The sequence below is a fragment of the Microtus oregoni genome, unplaced genomic scaffold (genome assembly GCF_018167655.1).
Source record: "Microtus oregoni isolate MIOR12 unplaced genomic scaffold, Mior012 000006F_ref0000085, whole genome shotgun sequence".
NCBI lineage: Eukaryota > Metazoa > Chordata > Mammalia > Rodentia > Cricetidae > Microtus > Microtus oregoni.
In genome coordinates, this window is record NW_024543065.1 from 9,868,304 (window position 1) to 9,893,127 (window position 24,824).

General features: G+C 41.6%; 1 pseudogene; it reads right to left on the bottom strand.

Annotated features, from left to right (window-relative positions):
* Positions 1–21,723: 21,723 nt before the first annotated feature.
* Positions 21,724–22,561, bottom strand: LOC121449272 (annotated as a pseudogene).
* Between the last annotated feature and the right edge of the window lie 2,263 nt (positions 22,562–24,824).

Below are 24,824 nucleotides of genomic sequence, written 5' to 3' on the forward strand. Positions count from 1 at the left end.
AAGTGCTGGGATTAATGGTCAGCACCAGCTTATTTTGGTTTTCTTGAGATAGTACCTCACTAGGTAGCCCAAGCTGGACTTAAAGTCAAAATAATGATACGTCTTGCCTAACAAGTACTAGGATTCCAAGTGTGCACCATTATACCAAGTCTATTAAAATATGATATAAGTTTTAAAGTTTTGAGGGTGTTTCAGAATCTGTAGATATTCAAGATTCAAGTATCACCTCTGTGTCTTAAGCTGATGTGACTTTTACAATTTATTCTTAGCCCAAATCACGATTCTCCCCCCCTCCGCGTGTGTGTGCATGCATGCATGCGTGCGTGCATGCGCATGCGTGTGTGTGTGTGTGTGTGTGTGTGTAGCGCCCACTAGAAAGAGAGAGAGAGAGCCTGGGTGTGAAGGTCAAACTCTTAGAAGTCAGTTCTCTCCTTCTACCATGTGGGTCCTGTGAATTACAACCACTTCATCTGGCTTAGTAGTCAGTACCTTTATCTGGTGGGCCATCTCTATGGCTCTATCCTCATATATTCTAACACTGCTCACATATATTCTAGCACAGCCCACAGGGTTGGTCAGAGTCTACTCCCCCAGTACAAGACACAGCTAGGAGAAGCTCTATGTACAAGGGCAGCTAATCCAGAACACTGTGGTGGATACCTCAAGATGCACATCCGCTCTCTTGTTAGCTTTTTGCCTGAACTACCTGAATATTTAGCTAAAGGCTTTCTTTGCCTTGTAGGCAGAATGGGAAACAAACAGAAGCATTCCTTGCCTTAACCTCTAGCACCACATATCCTCATTACCTCCATAATAGACAACTAAACATGTCATGGGAAGGTTCCACCACAGTACATGCCTGATGCTTCTAGACAGAACTTAGACTAGCAGTGATTTACAGAAAAACAAAAGCATAAAACCAAGTCTCAAGGCTGTCCTCTGCCAAAGCAGGTTTTACTGGTACAGCCACAATCTTCCTTCTAAAGAGGAGTACTGACTTCCTCCCCAGGCATTGCCCGTGGGGGAACTGGGATGGTTTCCCACCACCATCGTCTCCCGAGAGGACATGTGTCATTGGTATATATTAGGAGGTTTGGAAAGATATTAATTTACCAAAATAAACTTTTAAAATGAAAATGTATGATAACACCTTCAATATAGGCCAGTGGTGACGTGTTAGCTTTGCTGTGTGTTATTTTCCTATTACTATTCCAGAGGGGGAAGAACTATCAGGAACTATCTGCAGAGTAGAGTAGGAAAAAGACATCGAAAATAGAACAGCCCAAGTGGAGAGAGAGAGAGAGAGAGAGAGAGAGAGAGAGAGAGAGAGGACAAAAACGCAGTTACAATGGAGGAATCCCAAGCCCTCTTGGCTTTAGGAGAGGAAAGAGTTACGTCATCCTGTATAATCTAGTTCACACAGGAGTTTCTCCTGTAGTCCTGGGAGAAACAGTGAACTCCTCCAAGCAAATTAAAATGCACCGAGGATCTGCTTTGAGCATGTGTGTGGCACAGACCTTTAAGTCCAACACTCAGGAAGCAGAGACAGGTAGATCTCTGTGATTTAGAGACATAGCCGGCCAGAGTTAGCCAGTAAGACACTCTCTCCAAGCAACTAAAACCCGATGGGCTTAGATGCTGCTGAAAACATCGCACAAATGCTTTGTCCCTGTGACCTCTGTAGTCTGGCCTACACTGCGTAGGACACATTCCCAGTGGTTTGCATGCATGCCTGCAATATGTCCACTATCCTACCAAGCTCTCCTGTCACACTCTGGCTAGAAACTTAGCTTCTGTGGTCTCAGCTTGGGTTATCCATGAGCTTTCCCCTTAGGATAACCACCCTTCTTCATTGAGCTTCTTGTGCTGTTCTTAACCAACATTCAGAAATGTAGCTACGTAATCTAACCCTGCTTTTTGTCTCAAAGGAATCCCCAGGGGGCCAAGCCTTGTCTTATTGATTGAAGCATTTCAATGTCTAACTCACTACTTCATATACATGAGGTACTGAATTATTTTATGAAAGAGTAGGTGAATACTGCAAGATAGTTCTAGCTGGACCATTGTTCTTTTGCCTCTCAATTATTTGGGAGGTTTGTCTCCCACTGTAAATAACTTCGTAGTCGATTTCCTGTATTTATACAATTATAATAACTCTAAGAACATAACAATGGTATGGGCATTAAGTAAACGGTGCTTCTGCTTTATCTACATCAGAAAGGGGTGGGGGGTAGATGTGTGATCAAGCCTCTCAGGTATTAACAGAAACTCCCCCATGAGAATTTTTGAGTGGCAGTTTCTTGTAATCAGAGACACCAATTTAATGAGAAAGTGCACATAGACCTCTAAGGTATCATTTGGATTCCTCTTTTGTGAACCGTTTAGGAGCTAAAACTTCCACTGGTTATCTTTATTCAAGCCTTTTTGAATGCTGTGGTGCCTCCTTTCTGTCCACAGGAACCGCTGTGATTGTTGTAAGAGGAAGGATTCCACTACAGTGGCCAGCATTTCCCTAACGCCAGTACCTCCCACACCACCACCACCACCACCACCGCGTCTCTAAAGAAGAAAAGAGAAGAAATCAGCTGGGAGAAAAACAGAAAGCCAAATATTGAGTTTCTTTAAGACAGAAGTTAAAAAGAAATCTGACAGGTATTTGTGTTGTCTTGTTATTCCACTTTTAAAAAAATACAGAGAATAAAAACATCCCTGAAAGTTTCCAGTTGAAGGCATATTTATACCACTCAGGAAAAAAAGGCAGGTGGATCTCTGTAAGTTCAAAGCCAGCCTGGTCTCCAGAGTGAGTTCTAAGACAGCCAAGGCTACATATGTTAACCATGTGTCAAAAAATAAAAAAAGGGGGGGGGTTGTATTTATACATAAACAGTCACCATAAACTTAAGGAAGCTTTTGGTGAGCATTCCACTAGTAATCATATAAACAGAAATTAATCATTTATTTCTAAATGTGTCCAAATTATCATTAAGTAGGCAAGACAAAATTGAGACAGATTTTTAAAACTTTTATGCACAAAATTTTGACAGTTTATTTTGCATTTGAAGTATTTGCTTTGTTTTTATTATTTCTCTGTGGAACTGACTATATATATATAAATATATATATATATATATATATATATATATTTTTTTTTTGGTTTTTCGAGACAGGGTTTCTCTGTGGTTTTGGAGCCTGTCCTGGAACTAGCTCCTGTAGACCAGGCTGGTCTCGAACTCACAGAGATCCGCCTGCCTCTGCCTTCCAAGTGCTGGGATTAAAGGCGTGCGCCACCACCGCCCGGCTGGAACTGACTATATTTTTATTTGATAAGCTTCATTCCTTTCTCTGCTCACAGACCTACAACAGAGTGTCTTAATACAAAAACCAAAATTATGAAACGGCATACAAGGTCATTATTTCCTTTGGCAGTCCGTCTATAGCTTGGCGACACCTGTCATTACTTCCCAGGTAGTTGCAGATGGGAATGGGTGGGTATGGGTGGAGTTAAGCGGGTATTTTTGGACAGAACACTTCAGTTAGCCTTGAAGATGTTTCTTCAGACAGGGCAAGCAGTCAGCTTCTCCCTACTGACAGGGCAGCCTTCAATATTAGCAAACCTAACCTCCTGGTGCTTAGCAACTGCTTTCAAATACAAAAGTCAAACTCATACCAATTTGTAGCCAGACTTTTCTGTCCCGCCAACCAGTTCCCAAATAACAACACAGAAACTTAATATTAATTATAAACACTCGGTCAATAGTTTAGGCCTGTATGTAGCTAACCCTTATGGTTTAAATTAACCAATCTCTGCTAATCTATGAGCTGCCCCGAGGCTTGTTTACCTCATGTACACTTCCTGTCCTGCTTGCTCTGGATCTCAAGGTGTCTCCGCTGACTCCACCCTTCTTCTTCCCAGCATTCTCTCTACCCTGAAAACTCTGCCTAGCCTAGCCATCAGCTTTTTATTAACAGTGAAGCAACATGTCTTCACAGTGTACAGAGATTATTTCACAGCACCAATGCAATTTCAGGAAAGAGGAAAAAGAAACAAAAGGAGGTAGAGAGGAAGAAGGGAAGGAGGAGAGAAAAGGGTAGGGAGGGCAACAGGGTGTTCCGACTGTGAAGTTATATAGTTATAATAGGATACGAACTTGTATCTTATTTCAACAGGTAAAAGTGAATGCCTAACCACACTAGAAGATACATGGAATTGCCAAGTGCTTAAACTACATGAAATTAATGAAATCTGATTAACGACAGGGAGTAGTATTGTGTACTCATTTTTATATAGCCATGGGGAGATAAAAAGGGTTGAGGTATGTATTACCAATAACAATAGCTGATGTTAGAAAAATTTAGTTAGTGGAAAAATGCCTCCACCCTCCCCAGAAAGTGATAAATGTCCACATTCTTGTCCCCAGAATCTGTGAATACATTATGGCACGGAGTAAAGAAAAACTGGGGCTGCACAGATCCAATTGAGACAGCTAACCTTAAAATAGGGTTGTTATCCTGAATTGTCTGGGTGGGCTTCATGCAATCATGGGGTAATTAAAAGTAAAAGAGGGATCCGAGGAGAAACAGATGTGGAGGCAGAAGCCATACCAGTGACATAAGAATGTGAGGCAGACAGATGAAGTAGGAGGCCATAAAATAAGAAATTCTGGAAACCTCTAGAAACTGAGAAAGACAAAGAGGCCTCCCCATCCTCTGTATTTCCAGGAGGGAAGGTTCTTGTTGATGTCATAGTTTTAGCCAGAGACAACCACACCAGAAACTTAACCTAAAGGGCCATAAGAGAATGACTGTTTGTTGTATCAAGCAATAAGGTTGTGATAATTTGCTACCTGGCTAGAGAAAATTAATATAGCTAGCAAGCAGGCAGCCTTACTCATAAGATGAAGAGTCAGGAAGAATGACAAGTGACAGTTTCCATGGTGAGGAAAGGATGTAGCATGGGACCCTAACAAACTAGGCTGAACCTCCAACAGGTAGTCAAAGTCAAAAGAATTCCTTATATTTTGGCCCAGACACTGTGACACATGGTCTTTCTGGAAACCTGAAAATCTGCCCAGGGATATGTTAGGTTTTTAACATTAGAACTTAAAATCTGGGATGGAGAGATGGCTCAGTGGGTAAAAGTGCTTCCTGTGTTAGCATAAAAACCTAAGTTCAGACCCTTAGCAGTTAGGTAGAAAGCCCATAACCCTAGCATTCAGAGGTACGTGGAAGAGGGATTGAGAGAGGAATATTACTGGAACTTGCTTACTCGCAGCCTGTTAAACTAATGTCCTCCTCTGGTCTACACATGCACACACACACACACACACACACACACACACACACACAAATTGTAGTCAATAATTGTAGTATGTGATGCTATGCCTGATGCAGTATGGTACAGTTTGCAAGTCAGGCAAGGGACTGGAGCTTGAAACACATAGAGACACGGGTAATGCCCAGAATGCCTGCCCCCTTATTGTGTTCCAGGGCAGCTTATATAAGGTCTACTAATGGCCACGCCCTAACTCTCAGCTGCAAGCCCACCAGAAACCACTCCTCTGCCATCAGGAACTCCTGAGGGTCTCTTGCTCAGAGCTGCAAGCATAGGAAAACAAATTGTTTACAACAGCAGGCCAAGGGTCACAGGAAATTCAGGGCCTGGGAGTCCACAGTCCCAACAATAGTATGAGACTGCTCATTTGTTTCCTGGCTGCCCAGACCTGACATAATCACACAGAAACTACATTAATTACAACACAGCTTGGCCAATAGCTTAGGCTTCTTATGAATTAACTCTTACATCTTAAATTAACCCATTTCTATTAGTCTGTGTATCTCCACGAGGCTGTGGCCTGCCAATAAGGTTCTGGTGCCTCGCAGCTCACATCTTTGTCCTTCAGCCTGATCTCCTCTGCTCCACCTACTCTCTCTCTACATCTCTGTTCAGGTTTTCCACCTGGCTTTACTCTGTTAAGCCATTGGCCGAAAGCAGTATTTTATTAACCAATGGCAATAAAACATATTCACAGCATACTCAGGGGAATGCCACATCAAATAATTAATTTTTGATCACTGCATCTGATGAATGACTGTTTTGAAAACCATTACCATTATGTAACTATGCTCCAATGGTCCTTTCCCTATCCTCTGCTGGGTCCAAAAACACCTTCCTGCACTGTGCCATGCTTTGACTTTCAACACTTGACTGTGACCTTCTGGCTGTGCCTTTGCTCCTCTAACAACCTGCCTCCTGATTGCACTGTGCCAACCCTCATGGTACCCTTACACCCATATCTTTCCATTTTTCCTCTCCCATCTTTTGCAGTTATAGATTTCGTTTTTATATATGTCAGATCCCTCCCCAAACACACTGCATAACTTTGAAACTGCCAATCCTGTTCTAGAAGTATTTACACCATAAGAAAGAGTCTAACTTATTTTTTATGAAACAAGGTTGACTGGCCCTGAATTTTCTATGTAGCAGAAGCTGGCCTTGAACTTCTGATGCTCCCGCAGTTACCTTCACTGAGGACCTCTACGACCATGCCCAAAACTTCTTACGTATTATCCACATTGCTTTCATTTCTGGTCTCTTCTTTTTTCCATGGTGTCTTTTAACAGCTTTATTTTGACTGTTTTGACAAATAATTTTCTGGCTCTAGAATTCTGAGTTTCACCTATTTGCCCCTCCTGTAACACACAGTTCTAAATGTCAGAACCATTGCCTGCTACAAAAGGGTCTCTCACCAGTGCTGAGAGAGGAACTAATTATAAACAATTAGGAGACAGTCTGTTTACGTTTCCAATAGGAAATCACACAATATTTTTATTGTTTGTATTGCATAGCTCAGAATTGTTTGGGGGCTCTTTTGACTTTTATTTTTTGAAACAAAGTCTCATCAGGCCCACTGTAGAGCAGGTGTGATCATTGAATTCCCGAGCCTCTGGCCCCAGTGCTGGGATTACAGGTGTATACCACTCCCACCTTTTTATCTTTTTCTTCCTTCTATTTAACCTGTGAATTTATAATTTTTGAAACAGCTTTGTGAAGGAGACTCCAGCACAGCAGGGGCTCCCTCCCAGATCCAGGATTAGGCAAAAACCACACCCACACACCTGTGTTCACAGAGAGATCCTTTACTAAGCAGGGAAGAAAAGTAAAGTGGTTGCTTTCTGACGGGCAGAAAAACAGCAGCAAACGACCTTGCAGGTGTCTGTTAAGAAGAGAAAAAGGGGATATCTGTGTTAGAAGAGACTAAGGTGTAGTGGTAAAGGAGATAGAGGATGAGGGAGAAGGGGAAGAAGAAAAGGGAAGGGGGGCAGGGATATTTGTCCCAGAGAAACAAAGGACTGTCTTTGGATAGACAGGAGACAGATGTGGTTCAGAGGCTAATGGCAGTTTATAAAGGTAGAGGGGGAAATCCTGTGTTAGGGTGAGGTGTTTAATCCTGATTGGGCATGTTAATTAGGTGAGCCAAGGGGCTTCTGATAGCTGGACTTTAGTAGTCAGCCTCAGGAGGAAGAAGAGGCCAAATAAGGAATAAACTTTCGTGGCTAGCTTTAGTAGTGTAATTCAACAGTTTTTTAGCAAGGCAGAGGGATTGGGGAACAAGGGCAGGGCCTGCCAGAGCCACAGTGCCTCTTCACTTTTGTCATTATTTCTTCAAATATTGTTTTTCTGCTTTTTGTCCTATGGAAACGTCAATGGCATGTATGCTTCCACCTTTTCCTGGAAATAGCTGGTATACTTTTAACTTTCTGTCCTCTGCCTGTATATGTGCTCATGCACGTGGTGCCTGTACAATAACATAGAAGCCATAGGTGGCCCTTCAGTGTCTTTCTCAATTGCTGCCCACCATGGTTGCTTTGTTTGGGTGTTTGGTTTGGGTTTTTGCTTGTTTGTTTTTGAGACAGGGTTTCTCTGTGTAGCCCTGGATGTCCTGTAATTCACTCTGTAGAACCAGGCTGGCCTCAAACACACAGAGACCTTCCTGCCTCTGCCTCCTGAGTGCTGGGATTAAAGGCGCGGGCCATCACTGCCTGACTTCTTTTATGTCTTATAAAATATGCTTTCGTTATCTTCTTGCACCTAGTAGTTGCTCTTGTAGAAGCTATTGTCAGTTTGGCTTTAGATTTCTCATTGTTGTTATGGTCTGGTAACATGCATACAGTGTAAATTTGACTACCTTCCTCCTTTTCTTTGTCGTGTGTGTGTGTGTGTGTGTGTGTGTGTATGCGCGCGTGTGTGTATATGCTTTCAAATATCAGCCTTTCATTCAGGTCCTGTTTGCCAGGTTATTTTTTGGGGGGGGATTGATGATCAGTGGGAACAGTTGGTGAGGCTGTGCTCCTCAGCTGTGACATTGTCCTGTTCTGAGAGATCTTCCGCCCTACGGTCGGATCCCCCACTCTGCTGCCTCACAGTAGAACTGTCATAAAGCAAGTCCAGCCATGTACTGACTAAATGGGCATGTGCTCAAGGGAGAGTGACGTACTGAAAAGGTTTTATGCCCCAGTCAGCGCAATAATCCAAACCAGACCAAATCAAACCAAATTAGAAAAGTCCCAGGTTTAATGGATATTAACACTCCTGGGTGGCCTTCCAGTCCCCCAGGGATGGAGACAAAGAAGACCAGAGAAACCACACATTTGTTCTCGGGGGGGGGGGGGGGGGGGGGCAGTTTAAATACCCTGTGGGAATGGTCCCGAGCATCTCTGGGGAGGGGTCATCATTTGGCGGACTTTCTCAGAGGTGGAGTCTGTCTGAGGCAACTCCGGTGGGAGGGGCTTGGGATGGAACTTTCCACCCAAACACTGGAGATGGAGTCTGAACTGAGGCAACTCCCAGGGGAGGGGCCTGGGATAGAAATTTCCACTCAAACATCCCAGACCCTTTGGATATAAGAATGCCAGGGGCTGGGGTGAAGCCTTAACCCAAACTTTCCAGAGTCTTTGGGTATAAGGATGTTTGGGGCCAAAGTAACACTGTTAACCAACAGGAACCAGTGGGGTTTCTTGCTTCTTTTGTTCATAGTTTTTTGATCTTTCAAAGTAGCCAGGTGATTCCAAGGTGTTTGCACTGGGATCTAATTCTCCAGGTATCGTGGGTTTCCTGTTCGGTAATGAGCAAATGCCCCTGTGTCAAAGAAATCTACACACCTCTTACTCCCCCATCCACTCACACACACACACTCCCGAACTTCAAGATAATGTGCATTTTCTACCTTTAATAACCCTGGACATAATAACCATCATAAGAAGAAGCTCCTTAGTCTAGGTTGCTGAGAAAATCAGTCCAAAATCTTCAAGCTATACTCTAAACTATACTCTAAACTAAGCTAGTAGGGAGGGAGGGCAGTATATTCATATCTTGCAATATGTAGATATTTCCACTGTGCAACATGGTTGAGTACCACGGTCCCATTCATTTGGATAATGAGGGGTGATGACTCAACTCACATTGACCCCACCTCTCTCTCTTATATCCCCAGAAGGAAAGAATAGATTTACTGCCTGGCATTGACTCCTGAGAATACTGTCCTGAAGGTTCTGAGTGGGATGTGGGAGTTGTGGGGATCTGGTAGTGGCACTGTTTATGCCAAGATAACAGAGGCCAGTGGGAAAGGAACATGTTAGAGATGTGTCCTGTGTACTTCACCTTCTGAACACTCCGTGTTATATTTTATCCCAGCTGGAACTACCTTCATACATACAGACAGACATGCATGCACACACACAGACACACAGACACACACACACACACACACACGCAATTGCTTGCACATAATAGTTTAACCTATTGTGAGAAAATAACTCATTGGGAATTGCCATGTCTTCATTTCACTGTTTTCCTTCCTAGGAAGCTAAAACTGAAAAGTTCCAACAACCCTGGTTTTGCAGTTTCTTGGTTTAAACTACCATTAAAATTGGTGCATACTAAAATCATTCTAAAGTTAAGTGAAATTTTGAATATTATAAAAAAAGCAGTGGTTTTAGATTCAAATGAAATTTTCTTCTTGGGGCATTTATGGCGCATTTAAAAGTCATTCAAGATTTTGGACAGTGTGTCATATGCAAGTGCACTGCATACTGAGACATCACTCATTCCTGGCTCCTGTTCCATCCCTTGTGATATAAGACATTGTGCCAAAATGTGAGTTGTCTTGCAATCCCTGAAAAGTTTGATGCTCACCCTAAAAGTCAGTGAAAAATGCCAAAGGCTTTTAAAACATAAGATTCAATCAAACAGTATCAAATACAGCTGGGTGTTACAGTTTGGTTTCTGTTGCTGTGATAAAACACCATGACGAAAAGCAACTTGGGAAAGAAGGGTTTACTTAATCTTACAAGTTACATTCCAGCCTCAAAGGAAGTCAGGGCAGGAACTCCAGCGCAGGACAGGACTTTGAAGCAGAAATCATGGAGGAATGCTGTTTACTTCTTGCTGCTTGCTTCTGCTCTGGTAGCCTTCTTATGCAACCTAGAGCCAGCTGCCCAGAGGAGGCACAGCCCCACGGTGATAGAGTCACCCCCTCTCAATTAGCAATCCAGAAAATTTTCCCACAGACATAATCATAGGCCAACCTGATGGAGACAGTTCCCCAACTGAAGTTCCTACTCAGGTGTGTCAAGCTGACAACCAAGATTAGCCATTTCACTGGGGACCAGCTCCCTAAGGGAGGTATCTTAGCAAAAGCATAGTATTACCAACGTTTAGTCAAGAACATGGTAAAGAGTTGACAGGAAAGAACATGCTTGCTGGTTAATGTTATGGAATAATCTTTTTGCACACTGTAAAGATATGTCTTTGCCAAGGTGCCTTCTGATTAAATGGCCAATAGCTAGGCAGGTAGAGGTTAGGTGGGGAAAAAGATAGGAAAAAAATTAAAGAACTACATCCCTTCCCTCCTGTTGAATGGACCTTAGCCCTGCTAAGTATCACCAAAATGTCTTGCTATGTTTGTCATTGTGATGTTTCATGGGTATTGTGGCTGTGTAGGATTATTTAATTGTTTCCCTCCCTTGACAGCTTGCATAGTATTTTCTGGTACCACAGACACCAGTGTAGTGATATTTTATTTGTATTTTAATAAATAAAGTTTGCCTGAAGATCAGAGAGTAAAACAGCCACACTGGTCAACCCTTACAGACAAGGCAGGGGTGGCACACACCTTTAATCCCCGTAGCTGCACATACCAGTCTTGAATCATAAGTGCCTTTTTTCATCCAGACCATTTGGTTCTCTTTGAAATCTATGGCCTCTTTTTTCATTGTTGTTGCATACATACATGTATATGTATACACATGAATATTCCTAAATACATAAACACAACCTTCTTTGTCTATATCATACCACTTAGCTTAGGTTTGTTATTAACAAGCTTTCTCAACTTAAATTAATCCATACTACCTTTTTCCAGCACAGCATGATCTTTTTCTGCTTTCTCTGTGTCTGGCTGGTGACTCTACCCTCCTTCTTCCTCACAATATAGGGGAATTTGAGGAGATTTTAATTCATCCATCATGTATTTGTTATAAATAGAGACTTGCCATGAACTCCATGAAATTATCAATAGCAGGATAAATGTTGACAAAATGGATAGTTCTCCAAGTACAAGAGAAGTGGGAAGAAATGACTAAAATATTAAAATTTAATGATTTCAAGGACTAAGGTAATAGACAAAATACAGAAAATGGAAGATAATTTGAAGAAAGGAGAATACAGCTTAGAGAACAGAAAAGCAAACAGGAACACGGTGTCATCTTCCAATAATAATGGCAGTGATGTTTTTAATAACCTGCTGACAACAGAGTTTGAGAAATTTTAAAATGCCCCTCTACTCCCTTCTCCTCTCAGACACTTTGTGTTTTGTGTCTCTTCATACCAGCAGCTGAGCTTATTCCCATCAGGAGCAAGTAATTGAATGTAAACATTTCAGCAGATAAGATTTTCTGGGGGCGGGGGGGGGGGGATGGTATTGTATTGGTTATTTGTGGATATTATCACAAGCATACACATGTATACACACATGCACACACACCGAAAATTCTGATTGTCATCTGCAGTGTTTCATATGACATGTTGTAAAATGATTATTTTATAAACACAAATTAATTAAACATCACACGACTACCATTACTATATAAAAGACATACTACACAGCAAGCCTACAATCCTGAGATTAAAAAACAAGTTTGATGCTAATTTAATAGTAGTATGTGACCTCTAAATATCTATTCTCATTTATACCTCGGGCAAAACCACTCTCAACCTTTCGATTTCATGTTTGATTAGAAATAAACTGCAAAAAACCATAATTATCTAACTGTTTTCATTAAGTTATTAGACAAAGATTTAGTTAGGAATCTCTTCCTCTATTATTTTAAAATACTACTTTCAAATACTATTCAGATTGGAGGGGTCTAATACTGTGTCAACTTGTATTTTTCCAGGCCACTTTCTGCGTTCTTCTGACTCCTGCTTCCTGGGCACTGTTTATTTTCTCTTCTTGATGCAATGTGCCGTCCCCTAATTATTTCTGTGCCCAGCCTGTCAGCTTTGTTCGGTTTTCTTTCTCCATTCCCTCAGACTAGTACAAGTCTAGATCACAGAAGCTATGCTGTCTCGGTATGAAAGGATTCTAGTGTCTCTAAGCAATACTGCAAGCTGACACTGGCTTGTAATGAGCCAAGGCCAAAGTGAAAAAAAAAAAGGCCAAACTGTAATAAGTTAACTTATTGAGTAGAAATTTGAAATTTCTACTCTGTGGTCTGTCTTATAGTTAGTTGATGATTCTCCACTTTGGTCTTGCTCACAAATTTGTTTTATTTAATGTTATGTGTGTGTTTCGCCTGCACCACGTGCATGCATAAAGCCCTCTGTTAGGTCTCAAGAACCTACACAAATAGCTGAGGTGCCTATTTAGCATATCAAAGCTGACTCCGGCCTCTGGGTTCTCCTTGTATCCCTCAATCTCTACCTGTGACAGCTGGCATAGGAGGTTCCTGCCCTAAACTTCTCCAGGCCAGGGGCTAAACTACTCTTTCCCAACTGCCCTTCCAGATATAATCCAGCCATTGTGGCTGCCTGTTCTTTTTGGTCTACTGTTTTGGCTAGTCTCTTGGCCCCTCTTGGCCAGCAGTTTCTCTCCCTTTTCCTTTCCCCCTTCCCCCTTTCCTCACAAAGCCCAGGTTCCTGTTCACTCTGGACTCTCCCAAATGTCCCTGCCTCTGACTATGTCCCCCTTTTATCTACAATAAACTTTCTCCTCCACCATGTCCTTTCCTTTTTACCCTTGAAGGTCTGAAGAGGGCATTGGATCCCCTGGAATCAGAGTTTTGGGCACTTATAAGCTATCAAGCAGGTGCTGGGAGCTAGAGAGACGGCTCAGTGGTTGGGATCACTGATTGCTCTTCCAGAAGTCCTTAGTTCAATTCCCAGCAACCATAATGGCTTACAACCACCTGTAATGAGATCTGGTGCCATTTTCTGGCCTGCAAGGACACATGCAAGCAGAACACTGTCTACATAATAAATAAATAAATCTTAAAAAGAAAAAGAAAAAAAATAAGGTGCTGGAACTGAGGCCAGATCCTCATCAAGAGCCTCCAATCCTGGGGAAGGGGGAGTGTGGGAGAAATTTAAAGTTAAGTCATTGAGAAGGTGATAACACATTTATTTTCCTTGTTCAGTTTCATTTTGTATTATTATATAACAATAAATACTGTAGTATTATTTGCTGGCTTCAGCGACTGGATGTTGGAGAAGTGTCCTCTATGATCCACTAAGGGCCATGGACATGTCTTCCATTCCTACCCAAAGATCCCCACAGACAGCCCAAGCCTTTTCCCCTCCAGCACTTTAGGAATGTAACCTTTAACAAACTCTTCTTGACTCAGAGGAATGCCACATAGCCAGAGACACTGTGCCAGTTTCCTAAGGCCTGGGCTGTAAATACACCCAACAGCACCGCCAGGCTCCCGACAACAGAGGAGGAGTTTGTCAGAGTTGCAGAGGGCTACAAAGCAACATCACACTTTGGGAGGATCACACTTTCTCTGTAGGCTATACGCAAAGGGTTTTCTTAGCATCTTCTATATTCTAGTGATAAGTAGCAATCCTTAGGATTCCCCAGCTTTTGGCAAAGGGAACACCTCCCACCTCTGCCTTCCTCGTAATGTAACTTCTTCCTTTCTATCTACATATCTGTGTGTCTGAGTAGTGTCTTCTGGAGGTCCAGAACTGGTAGACTGTAAGAAGTATGAAATCAGTCTATTATCTCAAATACTATAAAATTTGTGTTTGGGGCAAGGAATTCAAATCTTTTGATCTCCTCCACTTTACAAGACTTTTATGCAAATATTTTAACATTTTTCCCACCCAGTCAAACCTTTGTTTACACAAAGGCCCCAGCTGTATTTCAGGAATTTGACAGCCTGGAGCACTGGCCTCTTCCCGTGGAGCAGTGACCCCTTTCTCCTTCCTCCTTGGTTTCCGGCGCACTAATTCCTTTCAGACCAGCCAACTGAGTCAGACTATGAGATCTGCTTCCAGCCTCTGGGGAAAGACATTGTCACCCGCTGATTTAAAATAAAAACCAAGCGCAATTTCTGTGTGAGTGCTCTCTCTTCCCAGCACACCCTCTTGATCAAGAGTAAACTTCGTTTACTCCAGAAGCTTTACTGTGAGTGATGCTCTCTTTCTTTGTGACTCCCAACCCCATTTCTAACATCTCTGTGAATTTATTACAATCTTCTTATGCTATACAGCCAAATTAGTAACAAGTTGAGATCCTCAGCAGTCCCAATCTTGCATTGCGGACGTGGACGGTTCCCGGAAAGCTATCGATTCTCAGATCACTCTGAGAGACGGAAGACGCAGGTTCTGATGTCAGTGAGGGGATCAGCAGCGGCAGCAGCAGGGTAAGTTAATGCTGTGGCAAGCGCGAAGGCCAAGTGAGTAACCCGCGAAGGATCTCCCTTTTGCAGCCCCCTACATTATCTGAACTGCTACCAGAAGGTGATGCTGCCCCCTCATCAGGGGTCGGGCTTCCTACGTCAACTAAGGCATCAACTCCAATGCCTCAGTCAAGGTGTAACGTTGTGGCAAGTTGACCTTCAAACCAAAGGTCACACCAACATTGAATCACAGATTGCTCTACTGTGAACCCTCCTGGGTTTTTTGTTGTTGTTGTTGTCGTCGTTGTTTGTTTTTTTGAGACAAGGTTTCTCTGTAGTTTTGGAGCCTATTCTGGAAATAGTTCTTGTAGACCAGGCTGACCTCGGACTCACAAAGATCCACTTGCCTCTGCCTCCTGAGTGCTGGTATTAAAGGCCTATGCCACCACCACCTGGTCCATTCTGCCTTTTTTTTTTTTTTTTATGAGATCAAACAACCCACAATAGGTTGTCTTTAATTTTTTTCTCCATTTAAAATCACAGCTTGAATTGCCTAACATGATGTTACCCTGTAGATGTTCAGCTCCAAATATTTGATTTATTTGTATCCTGTAGAACATTCTTATTGGTAGTAATTTGGTTAGCATGGTCATTAGTAAGAGAACTATAACAAAGGGTTCTCTGCTTTCATTTGTAAAGTACATATCAAAATATACAAACTCTAGTAATAAAGAAACTTAGAATGTTACTCATACAGTAATTGTGTTTTTCCTTTTAATGTATTTTTAGAAACACAAAAACTCATATGTGAATGTCACTGAAAAAGGAACGTTCAACCTACCAAATATCCAGAAGAAAGCTGAGTTAGTGTCCTGATATAGATTTAAACCAGGACTGCTTTGAAACAAAATTCAGCAACTCAGTTTCCACTTGAATAGAGAACAGATGTAAGATTTGAATATTCAATAACCAGTAAGCAGAAAGAAGGTTTTATTTTTCTTTTTGGTTTGTTTTGTTTCAGCTAATTATGCTAATTAAAATTAGAACTTCCACCATTAAAATTACCTGCAGCTGTATGGCTCTCACTGCTGAGGTTGTGTACAAAGAAAACACTTCAACAGAGGGTATCAGAAATTGTGGGTGATTGACGCACCCACACAATGCTGTCACTTCAGGAAGCCTGCAGACGGCATAACTAATAAAGTTATTGTGCGCTCTTGAAAGAATAATACCATGTTTGAAGACAGTGTATTAACCCTGTTGTAAAGTATTGATTATACTCCGTCCTAAAGGAAATGAGGGAACAAAGGCAGCGTGTTTTTAATTCTTACTCTATTCGCTCTTGCTTGTTTCATTCCATTTCAATTTACACCTATCTTGGAGAACACTGAAAGTGTGTCATCCCGCCTCAAAGGCAGTTTAATTTTCCTACACACTTTGGTAACATTCTGATGCTTTAAAGAACAGATGTGTAATCTAACTCGGAGAGTGATGGGCAAAATATCCAACCTCAACCAGCCATGAACTAAATTTGCTGTTTGCTTTCTCTCTCTCTCTCTCTCTCTCTCTCTCTCTCTCTCTCTCTCTCCATGTATATATATATATATATATATATATATATATATATATATATATGAAAGGGAGACAAGATTGGTTAGAGGAAGGGGAACAGGGAGAGGAGGGAGAGAAAGAGAGAGAGAGGATGGAAAGGCAGAGAGAATCGTACCTTTTGGTTGCTCACTTTGAAGATTTCTGGGAGCTGGGCAATGACTGTACCCAAATACTTCTAGAATTCCAAGCAGTAAGTGAGGAGGTCACATGATTCAGTGATGCTCACAAACATTGCCGGGGCCAGGGCTGGAGAGATGGCTCAGCAGCGAAGAGCACTTGCTTGCTCTTGCAAAGAACATGGGGTGAGTTCCCAGCACCCACGGCAGTTCATAACCCCATGTCACTCCAATTACTAACCCCTCCTCTGACCTCCATGGGCTCCTGTTGCTTAGATGCACATACAAACACTCAGCAACACACACAAAATAAAGATTATTTTAAAGGTTACCGAGACCCATAATACACTTGCGAACATTAACTCCTAGTCAAAACCAGTGTGCCTTACGTATAAAAGCAAGTTCTCTGTACGGTACATAGCATGAGATGAAGGAGAAACAGGAATTATTTGAAATCTTTTGATTCGAAACAAAAAAATTCGTGAAACTTCCTATTGGGTTTGCAGAATCTGAAGTTACAATGCACTAGCTGATCTTTTACCACATTATTATAGCAGAATCAGGACGTGTGTGAAAATAAGTAATATTTATATATCAAATGTCGCTATAGCCATTGCTACATAACAGGTCTGCGGAGTATAGCTCACAATACTGTAAAAAGCAAATTAGATTTCACATAAATAAAGAAGAATGTATGAAGTTTGAAACCTCTAGGATTTTTAAATGAATAATATCATGGCAGGATGAAGCACTCCAGTTGTGCGTTGCAGTTGATGGACATTTCATACATCATTTATTAAGCATAAACCAATATTTAAAAATCAGATAAAACCCTTTTGTTTCTCATGGACATCATTTAAAATCATTCTTGTGTGGTGATCTTGTGTGTGCAAACTCACTCACCTTTGCTGAGCCATTTCTTTTAAGAACAGAGCACCTATAATTGAATTCCCATCATCCACCCTTTCTCCTCATTTTATTTTTTTATCTCTGCAGATGTATCTGTAAAGACATTTGGCATCTCATCAGCAAAAGCAGCAGCTGGAGAAAGGCCATCCCACATGCTCTGTCAAGGGAATTGCAAGTTTAGGTGGGGTTTTAAATAGACATCAAGGATTCGCTGACATAACATAGATTGCAGGCTTCCATTCTGTTATTTGTGCCTTTCCTCTCTTAATGGAAATGAAAATGTTGTAAAGGAGAAGAAATACAGGCTTTGTTGAAAGTACAGTGTTAAAGTATCAACTGAGAAATTCGTATATGGTCAGTACTTGTATATCTGATGACACCAATTCAACTTAGAAATCCCCCAATTGCTGGGAATCTCTGTGAAAGCTGACCAACAATAATAAATCAGAAACATCCTACAGAGGCCACAGAGTGCTTTGCTTGTTTGGTTTGATTGTGTGTGTGTGTGTGTGTGTGTGTGTGTGTGTGTGTGTGTGCGCGTGTGCGTGCGTGTGTGTGTTTGGTGTGTGTTATACAAGTATGTGTACATATACGATTGCATACGTGTGGATACAAACATGTGGTGGGTGGGTGTGCGCATGTAGAGGTGCAATGCAGATAGGTGTGCCTGCTACGATATACCGCAATTGATCTTTAATTTATGGTGGCAGTGTCTCTCACTGAATACAGTACTTGCCAATTCCAGTTCATCTAGCTAGCCCACTCTCTCTGGTGATTTCCAGTCTCTGCCTCCCAAAAACTGGGATTACAAGCTGTCTTGCTTGCCCACCTTTTTTTTTTTTTTAACTTGAATTCTGGAGATCCCAACTCTGGTCCTCACACTTGGGCAGCAATTGCTTTATCAACAGAGCCGTCTCCTCAGCTCCAGTACAGATTACTCTTTCCTAGGGCTGTCACTGGTTATGTGCCTTTTTCCATTTTTCTAACATTAGAAAATTGTTTCTTTCCTAAACTCTCCTATTAGGTGGACTTAAAAAAAAAAAACAAACTAGACACACGTTCCCAGAATGTAGACCTGCAGATTCCCCCCACCTCCTGTTGACAGCTCTTCAGTATGCCATCCTGCATGCAGCAGGCTCAGAGTCAAACCTCCGTGTAAAGCCAGAGAGGGAACTGTAATAACAGTATCCCTGGTAGGCTTGGTTGAACATACGACAAATGGACATTATAAAGCTGTCAACGTTTGCTGTGTTTGATTCATGCTTAATTAAAAACCACAGCAATAAAGAAATGAAGCAGGCCTCACCTGTCAAATCCAGCATTCATTTTAAAGGAACTTTTTAAATTTTAAAATGACATCATATTTCTTGCAGTAATTTGGGGAAATGGGTTTCATTTTCAGCAGGGCAGATTGAACTCTGCTGTTGATTTCCACTCCCCCTAGAAAAGAAAGTGATGAAAATCTTGCTAATAAAAGAATAAACCTGCAAGGACAAAGAGAATTAGAGAGAAGACAGCAGCAGGTGAGAGATGCGAACAAAATTTTGGAAGACGAAAAGCAGATGGAGGCGTGGTAATCTAATTGGTAGAGCGAGATGAAATTGAGGACCGGCAAACGAGACTATTAAGAGGTAGCTAGCTGAGTCACCCTTCAGGAGCTTGGGCGGGCTTCCAGTGCAGAAATGTGTCTTGGAACCCACGACCCTACAGATTGTTTCTCCCTCTCTAGCAGAAGACAGAGAGCCAGAATGGGATGCCAAAACACTGGTTTAAAGCAAGAACTTGCTTAAATGAAAGGCTGTGTTGAGCAGTTAAAAGCCCCACCCCACTAAACACCTACTCTTCTACTGCCAGTGTCCACAATGACTCCAACAAAAAACAAGGCAGGACTCCAACAACCATAACTGTCAGTTTACCCCGGGCAGACTGAACGGTAATGCCTGTTGTCTCGATCCCTCTTTAGCTTTTGTTGTTTGGAGATGACAAACAAACTATCATGGGCCTTGGGAAATGGCTCATTGGATTAAATGCTGTTGCGGAAGTCTAAAGAACTAAGTACGGATCACCAGGAACCATGTAAAAAAAAATCTAAGTGTGACAGTATGTGAGTGCTTTTTCAGAGCGTCAAGGTCATGTCAGGAGGACCATGGGGTCTCACTGACCAACAATCTAACCAATCAGTTAGCTCCAGGTTCAGTGAGAGAACCTGTCCCACAACATAAGAGAAAGATGCTTAACTTTGATCTTTGATCTCCACATGTGCATGTATAGATAATCACACCCGTGCAGGTCCACACATCTACGCCTCCAAACTTTTCAAGAGGCAAAAAGATTCTTCACTCACCATTGTTCATTGCTTCTTGATTAATAATGGCATGAGAAACTTTTCTGTGCTTTTATCATTTCAATACACTCTTCGATGTACTTTGGCCCTTAAGTGGATTTGCCATCATTGCAAAGGACTTCCTGAAACTTCAGTTTTTGTTTTGTTTTGTTTTAATTTTTGAGTGCTAACAAAACAAATACAAAAAGTAGTGTGTACTCACAATGGATTCTAATCAAACAGAGTATAGAAAGAAAAACAAAACTAGACTGATTATATGGCCTAATTTCCAGACCATGTAAGGGCACAGAAATCAACCAGTGTGATCATGTCATAAAGACAGAAAAGCATCTTGGGAAAAATGCCGAGTCAAGGGTGTGTTGGCAAAGATCTAAGGAAATTCCTAATGAAAGACATTCTCACCATCAAATTAGGCTACAGTAACTGGAAGTCCACATGCCAACACCACTGAACCTCAAGTCAAATCTCATTACCACCCCACAACATGTCAACCTTAAGCCTACAAGATTCTGGAAGAGATGTGGTAGAAATTTCTGATGACACTGAGCAGAATTTTTTTAGAATTAGTAGTCAATTAGATTGAATTAGCTCCCAGACTGAAAATAAAAGATTTCTACTTGAGAGTTCAGGAAATCAAAAATTCCAAAGGACATTATTGAGAAAATGAAAATACAAGCCACATGATGCCAGAAAATGTGTGGCAACCCTATTTTTGAGAAAAGGATAGATCAAGAATATGTATAGAGTGTAATTCGGTGAAAAATCAACTTATCTAACATGTACAGGGTTCTGGGTTTGATTCCCAAAATTGTAAAAAGAACGTGTGTGTATGTGTGTGTTTAATTTTTTATGTATAAAACAAATTCTTATTAAAATGGACAAAATGATAAATCCCTGACTTTCTTTGCCAGAAAACCTAATGAAGCAAAATGTAACCCTCTGGGAGGTGGTTTGTCAAAGCTATATATGAATCAGCTAAAAGAGCTTCCAATAGTTGAAAAAGTAATGACTTAGGCAATGACAGCAATGAATTATTGGATTACTTACAGAAATATTTATTCATGAAAATACAGTTTCATGAACCCACCTCTATTAATATCAAACAAATGATAAATAAGCTACAAGGCATAAGAACTAAAATCCTTCTGTGTAGAATTACAGATTATATATACAAATATTCACTCTCAAAAAAATTATCTTGAGGGCCATGAGGTGGCTGGACAGATCAAAGGGCTTACCACCAGTGGCTGAGTTCCATCCCCAGGATCCACGTGCAGGGAGAGAAGTGAGGGTTGTAAGTTGTCCTCTGCCCCGTGCTCCCATACAATTCCATCCTCTCTGCACACACATACATTAAATAATAAATATGCAATTGAAAAATTAGCCAGCCGGTGCTGGTGTACACCTTTAATGGCAGCATTTGGGAGGCAGAGGCAGGTGTATCTCACTGAGTTAGAGGCCAGCCTGGTTTCCCAAGCAAGTTCCAGGACAGCCAGGACTGTTACATAGAGAAACCCTGTCTCAAAACAAACAAACAAAAAGCAACAACAACAACAAAAATAAAGAGAAAGAGACTTCTTTGGATTATACTGAAGAAAGATACAAGGATCAGTGACATGTCTTAGCAAGTAAAAGTGATTGCTGTGCATACTAATGACCTGCCCCCCCCTCTCTCTCTCTCTCTCTCACACACACACACACACACACACACAAAAGCAATAATAACACAAACAGCATATAGAAGGAAATCCCATATCAAATTTCTTTTCTTTTTCCCCTAGCTTTTAGGAGCTTTATTTTTCTTCCACCTGTTTTTCCTCTTTGCAAAGGTGTCTACAGATGAGTTCAGGACCACTCAGTGGTGTCTCCAACCCACTCAGTGACTGGCTGGGCACTCAAGTCTTCAGCGGGGAACTTCTGGGTGGATACAGAGTGCACCTGCACACCCTCAGACCAGTCTGTCACCTCTGGACGAACAAGAGTGACCTCAGGAGATGGTACAGTTTGTTCGCCCTGAAATTCCACCTTGCTCACAACCTTCTCCACAGCAGCCTGTTCTTCTCAACCTCCTCTAAGTCTTTATAAAAAGATCAGGCATAACCTCCCATGGACTATTATGGGAGATAGAGCCACATAGGCGGAGTACTTCCTGGGCTAGCATCCACCACATCAGATGCACTGAGTGAGCTCCCTTGTTGTTCCGATGGTAGTGTCTATGCTTCAGAGAGGAGAGAGAGAGAGAGTCTTTGTTACACAGAGCAATGGTGGGCAGGTTGGCCCCAGATGCTTCTAAGAGGGGTTGGTGGTCAGCTCTGGGATCAGTGACCACTAGAAGCCGTGGCTCCCTGAAGGCCGCTTGAATCTGGTTAGTTAAGGTCCCTAGCATGAAGCAGCCAGCGATTGAAGTGGCTCCAGCGGCAGCAGCAAGCTTCAGCACAGCTCACAGGCCAATGTTCCTCCTGGAGGCGACAACGTTGACATCAGCAAGGTTCTCCATGGTAGCAATAGCCTGAGCTGCAAGCAACAGCTTCTCCAAGGTCCTCTGCAGATTTACCATCCCTTTTCCAGTTCTAGATATACTGCTCCATCTGAAAGCCAAGGTTAGTGTCATCTAGCTGGGTTCCAGGGGCAAAAATTTGTTGTCATCCTTCTTTATCTTCAAGACATCAAGGGCTTCAGACATTACATAAGTTTCTCTTTAAATTATGACAGGAATCAAGAACAATGCATGCCCTAAATACAATTTCTTTAGGGAAAAAAGTCAGAAGAGGAACTCTACTGTGAGGCTCTGTGTCAAACGTGAGCTTGATCCAGTGGTTAAAGCTACAGTCCCAGTGGTAAAGGAAGTTGATAATAAGCGTTACTGCTATGGTATAATGGAGATAGAACCTTTGCCATCGTGTCTTCCAGCCCTGTGGCCTTTTATTCGTTTCTCTGTCAATATAAAATGGTCCTTTAAAAAAAAATAGTCTACTTATGAGAAACTGAATAACTACCAAAAGAGAACATATAACAATTAATAGTCCATAAAGACTCTCAAGATCATTACTAATTAAATTACTACAATTAAATCTTGATTAGAAACCTCTGCCCCTTGGATTTTTTGAAATAAAAGACTGACCTCATCATGTGTTGATGTAGACATGGAGTAACTGGACTGTTGATGTAGACGTGGAGTAACTGGACTGTTGATGTAGACATGGAATAACTGGACTGTGATGTAGACATGGAGTAACTGGACTGTTGATGTAGACATGGAGGAACTGGACTGTGATGTAGACATGGAGTAACTGGACTGTTGACGTAGACATGGAGTAACTGGACTGTGACGTAGACATGGAGTAACTGGACTGTTGATGTAGACATGGAGTAACTGGACTGTTGATGTAGACATGGAGTAACTGGACTGTTGATGTAGACATGGAGGAACTGGACTGTTGCATTTCCGACAGAATTCCAGTAACTACTCTGAAAATCAAAGTGTCAAGCCCTTGAAAAGTCAATGTGTGTCCATGATGTGGTTCGTTTAGCAGACTCCTAGGCTCTGGCTTGAGAAAAATGAAAGCATGTCCTTATAAAAAAATTCCCAGTAGCTTTATTCATAATCCAGAGAATGGGAATATAGTTAGGCTGATTCATGATCAAGTTCATGGGTGAAGAATATTTTTGGGCCAGAGACACGGCTCACCCCACACTGGCTGGCTCACAACTGCCAAGAACTCCAGCTCCAGGCATCTGGTGTTCTCAGGCACTCCCATGTGTATGGTACACACAAGCTCGTGTAGGCAAACACGAGCATAAGTGTACATAAATCTTTTTCAGAAACTGTCTTAGCCACAAAATGTAGTCTTCTCATTAAAAATTAGAATTTGCTAGTAGCATGAATGGACCACAAAATAACTATACTGAATGAATGCAGCCATTTAAAAACAAAGAAAACTCCTGTTGGGTGTATAATATGTACCTTATATATTCATACCTCTACATATTTTAATTTATCAAATTCTGCTCTTTAAAGTTGTACAGTCTAGTAAAAAATATTTTCACCCTTCTGACTTGACTTGGAGATTTTTTTTTTTACCAAGTTAGGGCCGTTTGCTTGCAAATATCTTATTAAACTCATAATAAGCATCATTAATATGCTTATTTTCCTAATATGACCATATCACTGAACCTGGTGTTTTCATAGTAAAGCATGCTCACAGGGAAGACAAAGCCCATAGAACTGTGTCAGTTAAAGAGGTAGGTATGGAAACCTAGCTGACACAGGGAGTAAGGTGGCAGGGTACTTTATACTTGATCTTAGCCAAAAGGCCTGGAACTGATACATTTTAAGAGAAGGGCTCCCATCTAGAAAAGTTCATTAAGTCTAACATTGCTTAAGAAAGAAAGGGAGATGATAAAGAATTGAGGGAAGGATTGAAATGAATGAAAAAAAGGAAGAAGAAAGACAAAAGGAAGGGAGCAAGAAGACAGGAAGAAAAGGAGAGAGAGAGGAAGGGAGTGAGGAAGAGAAGAGAGGTTGGGGGTGAGGGAGAAGAATGGGGAAAGAGGAAGCCACCTACAAGAAGCCAAAGTTTTGACTCTCCAGTGTCAATAACTTGAACTTTTGAAATCTCTTGCAGAGAATACGAAATATTTTGTTTTATGATGGAAGAAAAGAAATACAAATACTCAGGATCTGTATGAGATATGGTCCCAAATGGGAGTTAAATGGACCAGGACAGTAAACAATTACATGACTCACGGAGCAGGGTGGCAGAGCAGTAAGTACCATCCATCAAAAACTTTGAGAACAGTTGATTACCACACAGAATCTAGGACTCGGAGAAGTTAGTGCACAGCATCGGCGTCTGCTGTCTGAGGTGCGCTGGTAAGACGAAACCCCACATTGAAGGAAATTCATCTCCAATTTGGCATTCTCTTTCCTGCTATGACAAAGATTG